The sequence below is a fragment of the Pelodiscus sinensis genome, chromosome 7 (genome assembly GCF_049634645.1).
Source record: "Pelodiscus sinensis isolate JC-2024 chromosome 7, ASM4963464v1, whole genome shotgun sequence".
Classification (NCBI taxonomy): domain Eukaryota; kingdom Metazoa; phylum Chordata; order Testudines; family Trionychidae; genus Pelodiscus; species Pelodiscus sinensis.
The window spans coordinates 38411262-38429606 of NC_134717.1; the positions used below are offsets into that span (position 1 = coordinate 38411262).

General features: G+C 42.3%; 1 protein-coding gene and 1 long non-coding RNA gene across 16 annotated transcripts in view; one reads left to right on the forward strand and one right to left on the reverse strand.

Moving 5' to 3' along the window:
* Nucleotides 1–18345, forward strand: part of B3GALT1 (beta-1,3-galactosyltransferase 1) — a 364445-nt gene that overhangs the window by 217533 nt on the left and 128567 nt on the right. The gene's annotated exons all lie outside the window — the stretch shown is intronic.
* The window catches only part of LOC142830184 (uncharacterized), a 98212-nt gene continuing 81863 nt past the window's right edge, over nt 1997–18345 (reverse strand). Inside the window, exon 3 of the long non-coding RNA XR_012905199.1 lies at nt 1997–2668. This is a non-coding gene — a long non-coding RNA (uncharacterized LOC142830184). The remainder of the gene's footprint in view (nt 2669–18345) is intronic.

Here is an 18345-nt window from a genome sequence, read left to right on the forward strand (position 1 = left end):
AGCCGAACAGACCCAAATGTGGTGGAGGGTGTTTAAAAATAGCTATTCAAATTTAATGGAAGGGTAGATTAATATTTACTTTCACATATATTAATCTTGTATACTTCGATTGGCAATGCAGAATGGCAGCTTTTTCTGCAACTAAGAACTTCATGAAATGCAGGAATTGGGTGATGAACTAGGGACCTCTGAAACTAATAGCTGCTTGAGGGGTGCCATTTCTATCACAATTTTAGTTTTATTTCTATCCTACCATGAACAGAACAAGGGGCAGCAATTCACTCTACCTAATAAATCCTAAATTCTTCCACTCCTTGCCCTCTATTTAAAATGTCAGAACATAGTTGTAAAATGTTAAGGGACACTTTATACTACAGAAGTGTTCCATTTGTTGGATGGACTGGACTTGGATAAGGGCAGTAAGATGGCCAGGGGCAAATAAGCCATTTTAATGGACAAACTGGAATAATACAATGAGTTCTGACAAGCATAAATGAGAAGGTGTAATAAAAAGCTCTCACCCCACCCCCAGCCACCTATCACAAATGAAATATTGTGTCTTAAGAAGACCTTGCTGTGTACAGGAGATTTATCTGCAAGTTACTATGCATTCTAATCATAGATATGGTTTATATCTCCCTATGATATTGTTGTTTATAATCAGTTAACTATATTTTCAATCCCGATTCATGACTCTAGTGTGATTGTTGTGAAGATGAATTATATGTACAGTCTGCAGATTTTTAGAAAAAGAGCTCACTCACATTTTTCAGTCTGGTTGTCTCTTCAGATAATTTACACAAATTCCCCAATTGCTTAAATATTTATAGGAAGAATAAAATTATATTGCCCATCTAATATTACATCACAGTACTTTCCTAAGGACAATTGTCTGATTAGTCTCTCTACTTTAAAATTACATCATAATAATTTTACTCAAAACTGCCATACTGGTTGTTTATTTCCAGATGCCCCAGTCCTGTAATGGGTATAGGGCATCAGTAAGAAGGCATAGTCTGCCAGTGAAGTATTTCAGGGGAATAATTCTAATACAGTCCTTCAGTTTCTTTAATTTTTGTTTCTGAGCTCAATCCACTTTGTTGTCTCTCTAATTTTGGTAAGTCTCTTATTCTACCTGCTTTATATAAATAAAAAGGCTACTTTTAATGTATTTTATTATTGCTTTGCTTTCCTAAAATTAAAAACTAGAACATGAGTCACACAGTATTCTGTGATTAAAAAACAGCAAATAAAATTATTGGGATTATGTGATAGCTGATTATCAGGGTTTCCCCTCTCTCTGCCTTTCATACATTTAGATATTTCCCTATATTCCATTCCCAGGATATCAGACAGTAGGGAGATTAAGTACATTAGGATAAAACAAAAAACATCCAAACATCCAGGTTTTTTTTAAAAAATGTAAATCCCAATTCTAACTCACAATATAAAAGTTTATAAAATGGTGCTTATAGCTGCAGAGTAAGAAAAATCAAAAGGTTTGGATACTTGCTGGACCTGTTTGAACCCATGACACTAGCCATGCCACTTTCCTATTCCAGGCCTTAAAAAAAAATCCCATGTCGTCAGCAGGCTCTGGTGATTTCATAAAGATATCAAGCACCTTGCTCTCCCTTCAGTTCCCTCTTCAGGAAGCAGCTGACTAATACCTTCACCTTTTCTAGATGGGTTGAACTAGCTGGCTAGAAGATTCATTTCCCACTTTAAATTCTGGCTGGTCTGACTGCCTGTTAAGAGACTCTGGCTATTCTTTGTTCCCCTTCTCCTTGATATGTAGGGAGTGGCAAAAAGCCCCCTTCCCATACTTCTATTTCTTTAGCTAACAGCTATTTATTCCTCCCCAAATCCTTGTTGCAGATTTCTTTTGAGATCATTAAGACCATCCTGGCCTTTTACAGCTGTGGACTCCAGCAGCTCTCAGCTCTACTTCTGTCCCTTTAACACCAGAAATACTTTGCACATAGGATGTCCCATGATGCAATGACTTACATGGTAATAAATCTTCCATCTTCAACAATGGGGAAGCATAATACCTAACTGGTAATTTCAGAGACTCTCTCTTTAGGGCAGATCTTCAGATTTCACTACGGTCTTTCATAAGGCATTTATGTGAAACCTGATCTGATCTTTAAGAATTGGGAAAAGTATGTGTGGAGCTTCCTTAATGTTTCAGTAGCTGGCAATTCTGTTTTAACTAACAACACTATTTGTGGTCAGTAATTAATCAGATTTGTATTAGTGCTTCACCCTAATTTAGCCTTTTAATACTATTTGTTAATATAAACACACTACTTATTACCCAAAATATGCTGGATGCTCTACAAATAAGGAGGAAACACGATCCCAAAAGTTTACAATCTAATTTAGAATTGGGCAAGGGAAGTTTACCTATGACATGAACTTAAGCCTTGAAGCAGGAGAGCATTTGGTACTAGTCTCAACCCACTAGCAAACTGGTGGGTGGCTGGAGCAGCGCCTTACCTATCCCAGGCAGGGGCTGCAGGGGGCCCCTGACAGGGGTTGCTCTTGTCTGGTTCAGGGAGCAGCTGGGGCTGGAGCAGACTCTGTCAGTAAGGATTATGTCCCCAGCATAAGTAGTGTTGCCAGGTGTCTAGTTTTGAACCGGACAGTCCAGTATTTGAGCTTTCTGTTTGGGAAACAAATAGAGAAAATATAAATGAGAAAATATAAGTGTCCGGTATCTTCTAAATAAGAGGTAATGTAGATTGTGATGTTATGTCCGATATTTTTGTTGAAACCATCTGGCAACCCTAAGCATAAGATCATCTTTTTGTTATATATTATCAACATTTGCTGAATGGAGACCCTTTAATGAACAGTGAAAAAAAATTGAGAGAGAACATGCAGCAAGCTTGTGATGCTGAGATTGCAATGTATTCTGCAAATCTATTAACATAAATGGTAGATGGGAACCTTGTCTAATGTTGTGGGTTTGTAAGGGAAGGATGGGAAGACATGAATGCAATGGTGGAGATGATAGAAGAAAAACAGGCTTACAGGGTTCAGCTGAAAATTGCAAGTAGACTGATGGGCAGAGATTGGTAAAGTACAATATTAAAATTGTAAGTGCAAAATGGTTGGTGAATAATTAATTCCATAGATTGGAATATTTGTTTCCTATCAGACTTCTGGTATTATCATTTTGATATTGAATACTAATAGTATTATGTGTTTTGAAACATTTCGGCTGAATAAACTTTCATTAATTGTAACTATAGAGTGTTGTCATGGCCATGTCAGTCCCAGTATATTAGCAACACAAGGTGGGTGAGATAATATCTTTTACTGGACAATTTCAGATGCTGAGCAAAGATTTTTAGAGAAACAGAGCACTTTCTCGAGTCTGGAAAAGGAATTAGAGTCACACCTAAATACAAGATTGAACAGATAGTTGACATGAAAGCTTATCTCTTTCCAGAATGGCCCAATAAAAGATATTACCTCACTCACCTTATCTGTAGCTACTTTGTCGTAAAAACAAACTCAATTTATGAAAGGTTTTTTAAATGATTTTGAAGTAAATTAGCATACTTAAGTTTCCTTTTAGGGTTGAGATGGGTAATTAAACAGTAGAAACTAACTGAAAAAAATTAACTATTATGTGTTAAATCTAGTTATCAACTTTCATTACATTGTATAAATTCAGTAACCTAAGTCTTAGCTGCACTGACTGCAATACTCCTGTATCATTAAAATGTCAGAAATTACAGATTAGGTCATGTGTCCATCTTTCTCCTAATTTGTTTCTTTGTTTTTCCTACACGATGGACCAGACTGTCTTCAGGATGAGATTTTCAAAACCCTCTTGCTTCCAGTAAGTTCAATGGGAGCAGTTAGGCTACTGGTGAACACTTTTCAAAACCTCAGTCTTAAGGCACATTGTCATATTGGGAGTGGTGCAAGTTAGGTCTTGGAGAAATTGTTTCCAGAACTGAACGTAGAATTGTACGTACCATATCACTAAAGCCATCTAGAAATGAACTATCACATTTCTTCCCTGTGAGATGATGTCTCTAAAGGTATGTCTACACTACAGCGCTATTTCGAATTAACTTATTTTGAATTAGTTAATTCGAAATAACGCATCTAGACCCAGAAACTAATTCGAAATAGCGTTTTGCTTTTTCGAAATAGCACGTCCACACTGATTGGATGCTGGATCGCATTTAAGGGCAGCTGAAACCGGTTCCAGCAGGGCATCAGGTCAGTAGTTGCTTTGTGTGGCTATTGTCTGAGGCTATCTGAGGCTCATGCTTAAAGGGACCCCCCTGGACAGCCGGCTCTCAGCTTTCCTGCTTGCTTGTCTACCTTGCCAAAGGACAGCAAAGTGTTTTTCTTTCCGCATGCTTCAGTCGCTCTCGTTTGGGACACCATAGCACTCAGCACCATGGAGCCAGAGCCACTCCTGGGCACTCTGGTGCTCATGTTAAACATCTTGCTCGAAGCCTGGCAGCAATTGCTGGAGTCTGCCTGGCACCTTCTGCTGCAGTTCAACCCACTGACCCTCCCTCTGCCCCTGCTGGGGGCCCTGGAGGAGCGGTGCCTGGACACCAGCATGCCCCGCCACATCTGGCGGCTAGACACCAGCAGCAACTGGTAGGAATGCATCGTCCTGGAGCGCTGGGGACCCAGAACTTCATGGTGAAGGAAGACACCTTTCTGGAGCTCTGCGAGTGGCTCGCCCCTGCTCTACAGCAATGGGAGACACGCATGAGACCCACCATTCCCCTCCACAAGGGGGTGGCCATCGCCCTCTGAAAGCTCTCCATGCCGAATAGCTACCGATCCGTTGGGAACCAGTTCGGCATGGGGAGATCCACTGTCAGAGCAGTGCTCATGCAGGTATGGCACTCACCGGCCACTGGGCCAGGAGAGGGGGGTTCAAGGAGGATGTGGGCTGCCCCAGGGAAAATGGGGGGGAAGGTGGTATAAATGCCCACCCAGTGAGGGGTAGGTCCATCCCGGCAGCGCTACAGATTGCCCGCGGTGGCCAGGATTGCAGTGGGGGTTGCTCCTGGGAGTGGGGCATGGGCGGGGGAAGAACACTCCCAGCCACCCAGGCACCCCAGCAACCCTTGGTTTTTTGTCTCTCTCTGCAAGTGGTCAAGGCCATCAACTGGGTGCTGCTCTGCAGTGTCATCTGCCTCACCGACCTGGATGCGGTCATCTAGGGGTTTGGCACCCTCAGCTTCCCCAACTGCGGGGGGGGGAAGGGGAGACAATCAACGGGACGCACATCCCAGACCACCAGGTCTCCCTCTACATTGACTACAGGGACTTTCTTCCCTGACCGCCACATCAGGGTTGGGGACGTGGACATGCCAGCATGCCTGGTGGGGGATGCAGCCTACTCCCTACAGCCCTGGCTCATGAAGCCCTACACGGGACACATCAGCCTCTCCCGGCAGGCCTTAAGTGCCAGGCTCAGCAGGGCCCGCATCGTGGTCGAGGGGGCCTTTGGATGACTGAAAGCATGGTTTAGATGCCTCCTCACCTGCCTCGACCTCTCCCACCACAATATTCTGTATGTGGTGGCTGTGTGCTGTGCGCTCCACAATTTGTGCGAGAGGAAGGGGGAGGCTTTCCTGCCAGCCTGGATGGCAGAGGCTGACCACCTGGCTGGCCGGTACGTACAGCCCTGCATGGCTGCCAGCTGGGAGGCACTTCAGGGGGCTGTCCACAACTGGGAAGCCCTGTGGAAGAGCTTCCAGGCAGACAAGGACCGAAGTCCCCCTGGCATGGCCCACTGGGGCCTGGGGCCTTACATTCCTCCCCCACTTCCTTCCCCTTTCCTCTCCCTGATCTACAATTAAAAATACCCATGTGGCCACAAAAAAGTCTTTATTTCACATAACTGGGGTGGGGGGAAGGGAGGAATGAGGGCGGGAGAGGGAAAGGGGGAAACCTGGGAGGAGGGAGCTGGAAGGGGGAGGCAAGGGGAAGAAGACAGAGGGGAAGCTCAGGGTTGGGGGTCTTGCTGGCTCTCCCGTCTCGCAGCACTGCGGGTGCGAGGGTGTTGGGGGGGAGTGGGTGTGGAGGGTGAGGCAGGAGGGACGGGGAGTGCAGAAGAAGCAAGAGAGGGAGCAGGGGTGGGAGGAGGAGCAATAGGTGGGGTGGCCACAGTGGCTGGAACAGTAAGAGGCAGCAATCGGTCCACCAGGGCCTGCAGGTGCTCGCAGAGGGCACAGCCCTGCTCCCGGAACTCCCTCAAGCTGTCCCGCCACAGCTGAAGGTCCTCTTACACCCACTGCTCCTGGCTGTGGACCTGCTGTCCCTGCAACCACAGCTGCTGCCTCTGGAACTCCTCCGGGTTGTGGGTGCGCCTGCTGGCCCGGGTTCGGGTGGAGGGTGCAGGCGGGGTGGTATGTCCTGCACTTGCAGGTGCTGTGGTGAAACAAGAGAAGTGGTCAATTCTCCTTGGGGACACAGTGGGTGAAATCCAGCCCCCCTCTGCAAAGTGAGGATGGCAGGTGTGTCCACACCATCATGTCCTGCTATCTCTGGGATTGTGAGCTGGCCCAGAACCCAGCCCCTTTTGCTGCCTATAGTGTGGTGGTGGGGGGAGATGTGCCCTGCCTCTATGTAGAGGGGGCATCTGGAGGGAGGGCAGTGTGCAGTGTCTCTCCCCGGGGTAAGGTTCCTGGGCTCCCGCTCCCCCCCCCCGCCCCGCATAAGGGGTCTGTGATGTCACTCACATGTGGAGGCCTCCCCGGCCTCGGATGAGGCTGCTGACGGGCTCTCTGGTTCGGCTCAGGGTTTCTTGGTGCAGGGCAGGCTCCCTGTAGGCTCCTGGCTGCTGTCCTCCTCCTCCTCCTCCTCCTCCTCCTCTTCCCCTGTGTCAGGGGCAGGGCCCTCTGCCCCAGGGTCAATGATGACGGGGGGCACGGACCGTCTGACCTCCCAGGATGCAGTTCAGGGCCTCATAGTAGGGGAAGACCTCTGGGTCAGTCCCTGGTTGGGAGGCTCTGTCATAGGCCTGCCACAGTCCTTTAACTTTTGCCCACACCTGCTCCTGGCTGTGCATGTGGCCTCTGGTGGCCAGGCTGGCAGCCATGTGACTGTAGACGGCCGCATTCCTGAACCTAGTGTGGAGATCGTGGGCATTGGAGGCCTCTCCCCAAATCTCAATGAGGCCTACGATCTCCGCACTTGACCAGGAAGGCGCCCTCCTTTTGCGGCCCCTGGTAGGCTCCTGGGAGCTGCCAGCCTGATCCTGGGGAGCGGTGGAGGGCTGAGTGGCAGCGGGTGGCTGGCTCATGGTGTGCCAGGTGCACGGTCTGCTGGCTCTGGGCTGGCAGGCTGGCAATTGGCACAGGCACTGTGGCCAGAGTCTGCCCCTTTAAGGGCTCTGACGCTGGTGGGGGAGCAGACAAGTTTTCCTGGTTTGGCCCAGAGTGGCCACCAGGGGGAAATGGGAAGGGCTGGAGGCCCCCTAATTCAAAATAAGTGTCTAACCAGCACTTATTTCAAATTAGCTATTTCAAATTAGGTGTTATTCCTCGTAGAATGAGGTTTACCTAATTCGAAATAAGGGCTCCGCTATTTCGAATTTATTTTGAAATAGTGGTTTGTATGTGTAGACAGCTATTAAAGTTAATTCAAAATAATGTCTTATTTTGAATTAACTAACTCTGTAGTGTAGACATACCCTAAAAGCTTACATTCAGATACCAGTTTTGATAGAAGTATAGGAACCTGAATAAAATGTGTATCCAATCTAGAATTCATTGACTTTTTGGTTGGTTCACGACGCAGGGTAATTAAATCTAAGCTTCTCTCCACTATCATTGATAGGCCACATTCAAAATATTTTCCCCAGATGTTTTGCTTTCATTTTCCAGGCTGGCTTATTTTGTGATTTCCTCAGACATTTTTTTCCTCTCTTTTCTTGATGCTTTTGTAGTATTTCTCTTTCCTCAGTGACAGCCACAACCACCTCATTTCACTTCATTCCTGAAATTAATATGATCTTTACTACATCCCAGAATGAGTGGCCCCAGTAAATGAAGATCGAGCACCCTTGTGCCAAGGCAGGTGCTCCCATCTAGCTGATTAGGAGGGTAAAGCAGCACTTGGAAGCTCCGGGAAAGACTTTGTAAGGCAGAGTCCCAGTGAGAATCAGGAGACCCACTGTACCTGTCATACTGTGACTTGCTGCACATAATATGCCTGGCATAGCCACTTGTGACAACCCCCCTTCAAGATCATTATTAAAAGACACTGGGACAAATTCTTGGGTGGCATTAGCTCACAGAATTCAGTGGAACTGTGCTAGAAGAAAACAGGCCATTAAGCAACAGAGCTTGCATTATTTCCTGGACACCTCATTGCTGGTTTCTACTGCTATTTTTGAGACCCATCTTGTAATTCATTGCTCCTAGTTCCTTAGAGTTTTGGGCGGGTTTGTGCAAGTTACACGATAGCAGTCCTTTATCATTACCCTGTGTTGCTTTGCTTAAGGTTTTCTAGTCACTTTTCAATTCCATGTGACAATTCCTCATATCCAAGTCAAACTTGATATTTTTCAAATAAGATCATCAGCTGCTTTGCTAAAGTTTAGATATTGCATTTAGTGCATTGCCTTCCTCCACTAATTGTAATTCAGCATCAAAGAGGGAGATGTTTAATTTCTTGCATGGCTTTTTACAAATTACTACTGTTATTCACAGCTCCATCTAAATATATATTTTTCTTAGTAATATATATTATGAGGAATTGAAGATATAGTCATTAGATTTCCAGGATTCCCCCCCCCCCCCGCCTTTTTAAAATTTGAGCATCATGCTTGTATTTTAAATCCTCGAGTAGCTCTAAAGTTCTAGAAATGCTTTGGGCCTGATTACTGGCCATCTTATAGACCTGTCTGAGCCATTATAGCAGCTCAAAGAGCAAAAGTACTATTAAATCCAAAGAAAGCAGAAGTGGCCAGGTGATGAAGACTCAACATAGGTCATCACAATCCTTTTTCAAACTCCCACACCTCATGCAGCAGAACATATATATTATCTGAGCAGTCCTCTGGTGACCCCATTTCCAGAATGGCCAGGGGCAGCTAACCAATATATATTAGCATAGAAGCTACTCTCAATGGTGTCTGGGACTGAACTTGCTCCTGGGTAGCCTCTGGTCCATGGGAATGCAAAAGCAGCAGAAAGCTTCCTTTTCCCCCATTTTGCTCCAGTGCAGAATAATTTTTTAGGAGGAGGGGGAATCCAAAAGTAAGAGCTGAAAATAAGAATTCTTTCAATTGTTATCCACTCAGTTTCAGTTTTTAATAAATACTGGAGGTAGGTCTTACCAGAAAACCAGACCCAAACAGTCCCTAACTTTGCAGAGACTTGGATTCTAGCTTCTGGTTTGGTTATACCTTCCCCTGGTAGAATGAAGAGCCCATTACTAAATATTTGTTCACATAGGCACTCATAGACAAGTCACCCTTAAACCTTCATTTTCGTTACATTCAATCTAGTTAATTTAAGGAACATTTTCTAATCATTTACCCTAGAAGCAAAGTCTCAGAACTTTTTGTTGTTTTACAGTGATCTGTAAATTCACTAGTGATTATAATAATACTGTACAATACAACAATAATACCCATGGTGAAGAAATGTCTTTAATGAGACTCTGGCTCCTTTTCTTGTTCCTTCATGGGTTAAACTAACCGCAATGTGACCACCTAGGCAGACATCTGAGGGACAGTACCTAAACAAATAGATGGGGTTGATAGGACTGGGGGTAGCAGGTGGACACTGTAGTCCAGGGCTACTCAACACTTGGCCTGTTTGAGGCCCATGGTGCAGTTTGGGTTTATGTGGGGCTCAACATGAACTTTTGAACATAGCCTCCACTGGGAACACGCTTCACAATGGTGAGGCATCTCCCAGGCAGGGTGAGCACTGAAAGACGCAAGTGGACGGGCTGGCTAGAACAGAAGGGTACAGGGTGTAGGTGTTTCTAACCCCCAGGGAGGAGGTTCTGAGAGTGCTTAGGCTGTGTGGGAAGTGCTTTGTATGCCTGCTCGTCAGTGTGAAAGAAACTATTTGCATATATTTGTATATATTTGCATCTATATGGAGCCACACTGAAGTTGCAGCCCTCTGCATGTGCTGTGAGTGTCATTGTGGCCCCTTGAGCTTCTAAAGGGGAGTAGCCCTGCTGTAGTCCTAGATCCCAAGCAATTATTCAGACAAGGAGTCTGAGTTTAGGAGTGAGCCGTGTAATAGAGACCAGGTTCCATGAAGAGTCAGGGAGCTTAGAAGCATATATGGGATCTAGTGTTTGGGTTCACTCACAACAGCTTGGTGATCCGGGGGGGGACTGGGACTGTGTTCTGACAGACATGGGTATACACTGTGTAAAATGCTGTACAGTATGCTCTGTGATTGGTGTAAAACACCTGTAACGGAATGCAAGACTTCTGAAAATCAAAAGTTTTTTGGAGTGAAAATTAACCCATTATGGTGAAAAATTGCCTCTTGCTCCTTTGTTGAGGGAAAAATGTTTTTACACTCAGAGCACACCAAAATATACATCATTGATACTGTAACAGAGTGCTGGAGATGCTGCCACACTCCCTGTCATAACAACACACACCAGATACGTGGTTTCTATTGCTTCACTCACCCACTCTCACACTATAAATATTGTTGTAGAACCCCTGTTCTCATTAATTACTTAATTATTAAAATTTTAGGGAAATATACGGATTGCAAAATTACATGAAATGAAACAGAAGATACATATGCAACAAATACTGAAATTCCCACAGCTCCTTTGTCAACCTTTATCTTTAAAAATAAGCTTCAAAAAGTTAGGAGTTGTTGCTGAAATTGAAAGGCAGAACCAAGATAATGGTATCTTTATTTATGGCAGCTGATATCAATGTTCAGAGAGTTAACAATTTACCTCAAAACTCTCAGTTGAGAGATCTGGCTGGAAAATAACTAGAATAACTAATGTGAGCTGAAACTAAAATTCAAGTCAGCCATGAAAACATCTTTATTTTTGTCCAAAACTACACATGACACTTTAAAAGATTGTTCAAAAACAACTTTCCTTAATCTTTCTGAATTTATAATATATCTGATTTATAGTATAGTATTGTGCTGTAAATTTGTTCCATAGCTTTGATAAAATGCTATCAGTTATTTTGATATGGCTAAAGTACAAGGGTCATTTCAAATATACATATGCCTCCTTTTCTTTATTTTGAACATAAGAACAGCCGTACTGGGTCAGACCAAAGGTCCATCTAGCCCAGTAGCCTGTCTGCCAACAGTGGCCAGCACAGGTGCCCCAGAGAGGATGGACCGAAGACGATGATCAAGCGATTTGTCTCCTGCCATCCTTCTCCAGCCTCTGACAAACAGAGGCCAGGGACACCATTTCTGTCCCCTGGCTAATAGCCTTTTATGGACCTAACCTCCATGAAATTATCTAGCTTCTCTTTAAACTCTGTTATAGTCCCAGCCTTCACAATCTCCTCTAGCAAGGAGTTCCACAGGTTGACTACACGCTGTGTGAAGAAGAACTTTCTTTTATTAGTTTTAAACCTGCTACCCATTAATTCATATGGTGTCCTCTAGTTCTTCTATTATGCGAACTAATAAATAACTTTCCTTTATCAGCCCTCTCCACACCATTCATGATTTTATAGACCTCTATCATATCCCCCCTGAGTCTCCTCTTTTCTAAGCTGAAAAGTTCCAGTCATTTTAACCTCTCTTCATATAGGACCCATTCCAAACCCCTAATCATTTTAGTTGCCCTTAAATCAACAAAATTTAAATCAACAAAATAATAAATACAACTTTCTGAAAATGATCTACATTTATTAATTTACTCCTTCAATAGCGTTAAATATGCAAATGCATTGAAACTTCCTCACTTCCTTTATATACAAAATTACTGTAGCTGAATATGCAACTCAGGTGTTTCAACAGACAAAGATCAGCTAAATGCTAAAATAGCCATTTGTATGCACAGTTGTGGCAAATGTTTGCCTAAGGAAGAGAAACAATGCACACCTAAGTTTTTTTAAATTCAAGCCCTTGTTTTGGAATATCTATCCAAAACAAGTGTTTGACTAACTACATTACTTTTCATACACTTTTGCTTTGACAAACTGCTAAAAAAAATCTAATAGATTATCATCATGGTCTGCATAACAGTATCCTAGTCAACAAACTTACAAAAAATACCTTCGCTCTCTCATCCTACATGTACTAGACTATTCAATTATACAGCTTTGGACATAAACCTTATATACGAGGACAGCTCAGACAATAACGTTTCACTCATCTGACATAACAGTGCTTCTCTAACCAATAATCAAGATAGAAACAATTTAAATTATCAACTAGTTTTCGTGCTGTGATACTTAGCATATATATTACCTATATTTAGGTAATGCACACATTGGAGAGTGAGAGTAAAGTAAAGGATCCATTCCCTTCACTCTGCATTTCCATATTCCTCAAATTTTGCTTTTATTTTAAGATGTTTTTAATACAGTATTTATTTTAAATAACATTTTACACACACACACACACACACACACACACACACACACACACACAGATTTTTCTTGTGAGTTCCTTAAATGTTATGCATTATGATAAGATAAAGTTGTCAATGTTCTGGGTTTTTTTAATTTGGCTCTAAGTGACAAGCACAAAGCAGCCCCAGAATGAATCCATCTCACAGGCAAGATTAAAACTCATGCATTTAGCTCCCAGTTCTGTTCCCCAAGCCATTAAACTATATGATTCTCTAGAGGAGTGTTCATGAAACTAAAAGATTAATAGCACTTGATAGAGTTAGTTAGCAATACTGTTGAAGAGGTAATCAGTCAGAATACCTCACGGTGAACTTGCAGTATCAATGCTATTTTCTTGTTCATTTTAAAAATGTATCAGCTATAACTCATTATGTTTGGGATCTGACTGGAAACTGCATGTTTTGAAAGCAAAAAAAAAGTGATCAATTTAATGAACGGTAAACATGATTTTACCAATGTTTAAAATACTTTGTGATGAGCTCCAGACCAAAACTTGTGAGAGCTTTAAATATAAATTAAGTAAAAGCCTTTTCATTTTCAAAGGGGATGATGGAATTGGACTAGCATAACTGAACATATGAAGCTCACTTAACTCCTATTTTTGTGATACTAAGCATCATCATTATACTACATATAAAAATGTATTACAGTAAAACTCCGATGGTCCGGTACTCCTGATGGTCCGGCACCATCAGGAACCCAGAAGTGCTCCGGGCAGCCAGACCATTGGAGCTGCTCTGCCCCCAGCTTCCCAGATTCATCCGCTGCTAAAACTGACCAGCAGCTGAATGGGGAAAGCCAGGGGCAGAGCTGCTCTTCCCCGGCTTCCTAGAATCAGCCGCTGGTCAGTTTCAGCAGCAGCTGACTTGGGTACACCTGGAACAGAGCAGCTGGGGTGCTGCCGGCTTGGTCCCCGCAGCTCCGAGGTACGGCGCTACTGGACCAACCCCGCAGCGCCCCAGCTGCTCTGTCCCAGGCATCCCCAAGAGCAGCTGAGGTGCTGCCGGGTTGGTCTCGCAGCGCCAAGGGTCGACGCTACTGGACCAACCCGGCAGCACTCCAGCTGCTCTGCTGCAGGCGTCCCCGATTCAGCCGCTGCTAAAACTGACCAGCAGCGGCTGAATCAGGGACGCCTGGAGCAGAGCCGGACTATCGGAAGGGGGGGCTATGAGGGGTCTGGGGTGGCATCCCCCCACCCCACCACAGACCCCTCATAGCCCCCCCCTGCTTCCGATAGTCTGGCATATCTGATAATCTGGCACCCCCTGGGTCCTAGAGGGGCTGGATTATCGGAAATTTACTGTACTTCACTGCGATGTATAGGATGCTTTTTACTTTTTAGGAAATAAATCAGGGTCGTATGATACAGAGATAGGACACTCGTTTCATTTGTTGTAGTATTTGAAAGTTGGCAAAGAAAAGAGTGAAATGAATAAGTGACATTTTGGTTTAGTGGTCAAACCAAAAATAAATTTAGCTTCTAACCAAAACTGAATTTTGTTTTTCCTTACTAAAATAAGATAAAATTTAACTGTTGTCAAATGAAACTCTGTTTGACTCCAAACAAAAACTATTGTTTTTCCTTTTGTTTTGGTAAGTTTTAGGTTATTTTCACACTTGTTAGGAATCTCTTAAAATAAAACACACGCTTTGTTTTACAATGTTTCAAAATAAGTAAGTTATTTTAAAGATTCCCTCATGTTGTACTTGTACATTACTATTTGCCAAATATGACCTGAATTTGTGAGTAGTTTTTTGATCTCCCTGAAACTGCATTTTTGGGAAAAAATTAATCAATCAAAAAAGTCACCCAATTGTATTAGTGAATGAGAGAAAGAGAAAGGATAGCCTTATTGTTAACAAAATTAATGCCTCTCTGAAAACCTAGATTCTATTTCTGCCACTATGTGATACTGGGGAAGTCACTTAACCCAGACTTTTGACAAGTTTTGTTTTCCTCATTTTCTGGAGGTCTGGTTTGTGGAAATGCTGAAATCTCACAGCTGTAGTTGAATGTCAATGGGAACTGTTCTCTAAATAAAACTTTTTTTCTCATAGAACTTAATAAGGCCATAGTCATTTCAGATTAGGCAGTACCTTAAGCTCTTTGGCTGTGTCCAGACTCAGGGTTTTTTTCGAAAAAAGTAGCCTTTTTTCGAAAAAACTTCACCTGCGTCTAGACTGCAGAAATTAAATCGAAAGAATGCGGCTTTTCTTTCGACGGTGGTAAACCTAATTCCACGAGGAAGAACGCCTTCTTTCGAAAGTGCTCTTTCGAAAGAAGGCGTTCTTGAAAGCAAACAGGCTTTTTAGAAAGAGAGCATCCAGACTCACTGGGTGCTTTCTTTCGAAAAAGCAGCTTGCTTTTTCGAAATTCCACGTGCAGTCTAGACGCTCTCTTTCGAAAGAGGCTCTTTCGAAAGTATCTTTCGAAAGAGCCTCTTTCGAAAGAGGCTTGCAGTCTAGACATAGCCTCAGTGGCTCAGCTACCCCACTGTAAAATGGGAATAAATTAGAAAATTCTGTGGGAGCTTTTCAACCAATATTATGATTATAATTTGAAAGTGACAATTCCCTCCTCCCATCCTGGGAAATAGGAAATCCAGATTGAATCGCACAGCGTAGGATTTGAAAATGATCTGTTGTAAGATTTTTAAATCTTAAAATGCCATGGTCTTTAATCACATTTTCAGTAGCTGAACTATTTTGCTGATTTTAAAAAAAAATTCATACTGAGGCAGATACTGAGCATGGGAAATTTTAGCCTATCATGTTAAAGTTACAGCAATTAAAATAGGGTCTTACAATAGAAAGCATCAGGCAACCTTAATGATAAACATCACTACCTATATAGCATGTCGTCTTGTTATTTTAAAATTTTCTTATGCGATACCTGATCCAAAGGCAATGACAATATAAAAATGCTCTCTCAGATTATCTACTACTGGAAGGCAAGATCATCTTTAAGAATAAACACTTTTGTTTTATGCTCTATACAGTTCAAGATGAAAAAATTCCTTTGAAAGGAATGAATATCAAAGCATTTGTGACATTCCTATGAAAGATAAAAATTAGAGATGTGACAAAAATCTGATCTAGATAAGCTATGTACGTAAAAACTCCAGCCTCTGTAGAATCACTCAGATTGTGAATCCCAAATCAGTACCATTTAACTAATATCGAAGTACATGTACTGGCAGCCCAACGATTCCAGAAAAGTAGATAGTGACAAACCCAACAAGAACAACATTCTGCAACATGCATTATTGTGCAAAATAAGATGCCCACAGTACTAAGCCACATAAGTGTGTGGGGGGCAGGGAGAGAAGGGAATGTACAGTCATCAAACCATGACCAAAACATTAAAGCTTACAAAAAATGTTTCAAAACAGACTTCCTCTGGATTCTCCTCAGCTACGTCTACACTGGCATGATTTTCCGGAAATGCTTTTAACGGAAAAGTTTTCCGTTAAAAGCATTTTCGGAAAAGCGCATCTGGATTGGCAGGACGCTTTTCCACAAAAGCACTTTTTTCGGAAAAGCGTCCGTGGACAATCTAGACACGCTTTTCCGCAAGAAAGTCCCAATCACCATTTTCGCGATCGGGGCTTTTTTGCGGAAAATAAATCTCTGCTGCCTACACAGGCCCTTTTGCGCAAAAGTTTTTTGGAAAAAGACTTTTGCCCAAACGGGAGCAGCATAGTATTTCCGCAAAAGCGCTGACAATCTGACATGAGATAGTCAGTGATTTTGCGGAAATTCAAGCGGCCAGTGTAGACAGCTGGCAAGTTTTTGCGCAAAAGCAGATGATTTTGCGGAAAAACTTGCCAGTCTCGACACAGCCCTAGAGTATTTTGTGTTTTCTGTCCAATTAGTCCCTGATCTTGCAAGTCTCTCTGCACCAACAGATTTGTAGAGAATCCTATTAACTTTAATATCACAGAACAGCCTGCAGAATCAGGGCCTTAGATTAAATGAGAGCCATTTCTTTCTTGCCCTGCTGCGCTCAGAACTTTACATCAGTGGATATTTAAATATGTACTTCATGACATAATTGCTGATGCTCTTGCAAGACTGAAGCATATCACAGATTCCACTATCAAAACTAGACATAAAATAGAGAAATCATGTGATTTAAATTAAAATAGACAATTGATCTTTGATTTTCAAATGCACAGTTCAAGAATATGGAGATATAGAATTCAGAAAAAATTAATGTAAGTGCCTATTCATTTCCTCATGAACTCAATGAATCTGCTCTTTCAATCATGTACATAACATGGTAGTGGAATTAGTAAAAACGGACAATACTGAGAAATTTAGATCTCTTAAATAAGCCCTAATTTTAAATTTATATTGTGTTGCAAAATCCTTACACACCCACAAAAGAAAGAAAAAATGTTGCTAAGAAATTAAAAGCATTTTATAAGACCTACATAAATAGCAAACGAGCATCTATTGATAGTAATAGTTAACTAAGCAACATTCTCAGAGATGGATTGAGGTAAGCATTGTTGCTCAGTCACCTGTGCAGACAGTTCTGCAGTAACTTCCACATGGGTGGACACTTGCCCTGGTTCAGAGCTCCATGGACCTCACTGCAAAATCAAAAAACAAAGAAAAACAAAACAGGAGGCCCAGTGATGCAGTCCTTTATAAACCAGTGGAAGAATCTGAGTAAAAACTGCTGGATTGGGCCCATAACAAGCCATTACAGTGGCAACTGTAGTTTACCAAAACAGAAAGCAACACATTCGGTACAAAGGATGTTATGTTTTCAAGCTTCATAGACTGTGTTCTAAACAGTCATAATGTAGAGTAATAAAATAATTGGCAATGTCCTTTTAACACACCTGCCAGTTTTAAAATACAAGCTGCTAAATCCAGGGATATTTCAAAAACAAATATAAGCAGGTAAATCTACTAAAAGTGTATTATGCAATATAAGGTAACTCTCCTCACCTCCCCACCCCACATATAGGAAATGTACTTTCTGGCCTGGCTACAACATTTTAATTGGACCAAGGTTACCACTGTTGCTATGAGACTGCATTAAAAACATATTTTTATTAATGTCAGGTTGGAACAGGAGGAGTAGATGAAAAAGCTCATGAGTGAAATTGCAACCAAAGGCTAGCTTCTACACACGCAACATTAGTCTCATGATCTCAGCAAGGAATAACCCATTTCTGAATAATGTAAAAACTGACTTCACTTAGGCACAGCGATATCCTTTAGTTTCACTGCAAATGTATTTCATATTTTCCCATCTAAATTAATCCCATAGCAGATGGAATTTACATTTACATGCATAGAGGATGAATAGAAGATGAGTCTGGGCTACACTTTTACCTACAGTGTTATGCTATTGAGGGCTACTGATCCAAATATTTATCTTTTAACCCTTCACTGACTGTTTTGTTCCTTTACAACCCAAAAGCCAATAACCACAGAACTTCAAAGACACATTTTCCAAATCTTCATGGAATTGCCAATTTGAAGTGATCACAAGAATAGGGTATATCACCAGGAAGAATGCTTTAAGATAAAATTTCTTAGAAGTATTTCAGCTAAAATCTTGTGGTTCAGTTAATAGCTGGAGTCTCAAGGACTATTTTCAGATGAAATATAAACTGTTATCCATCCCCTATGGCTCTCTCTATCTTACCACCTAAGACAACATTGATTTAGTCCATTGTCAGTGTTTTTTCTGCCCCCACTTCCTTTACAACATGTTGATTTTT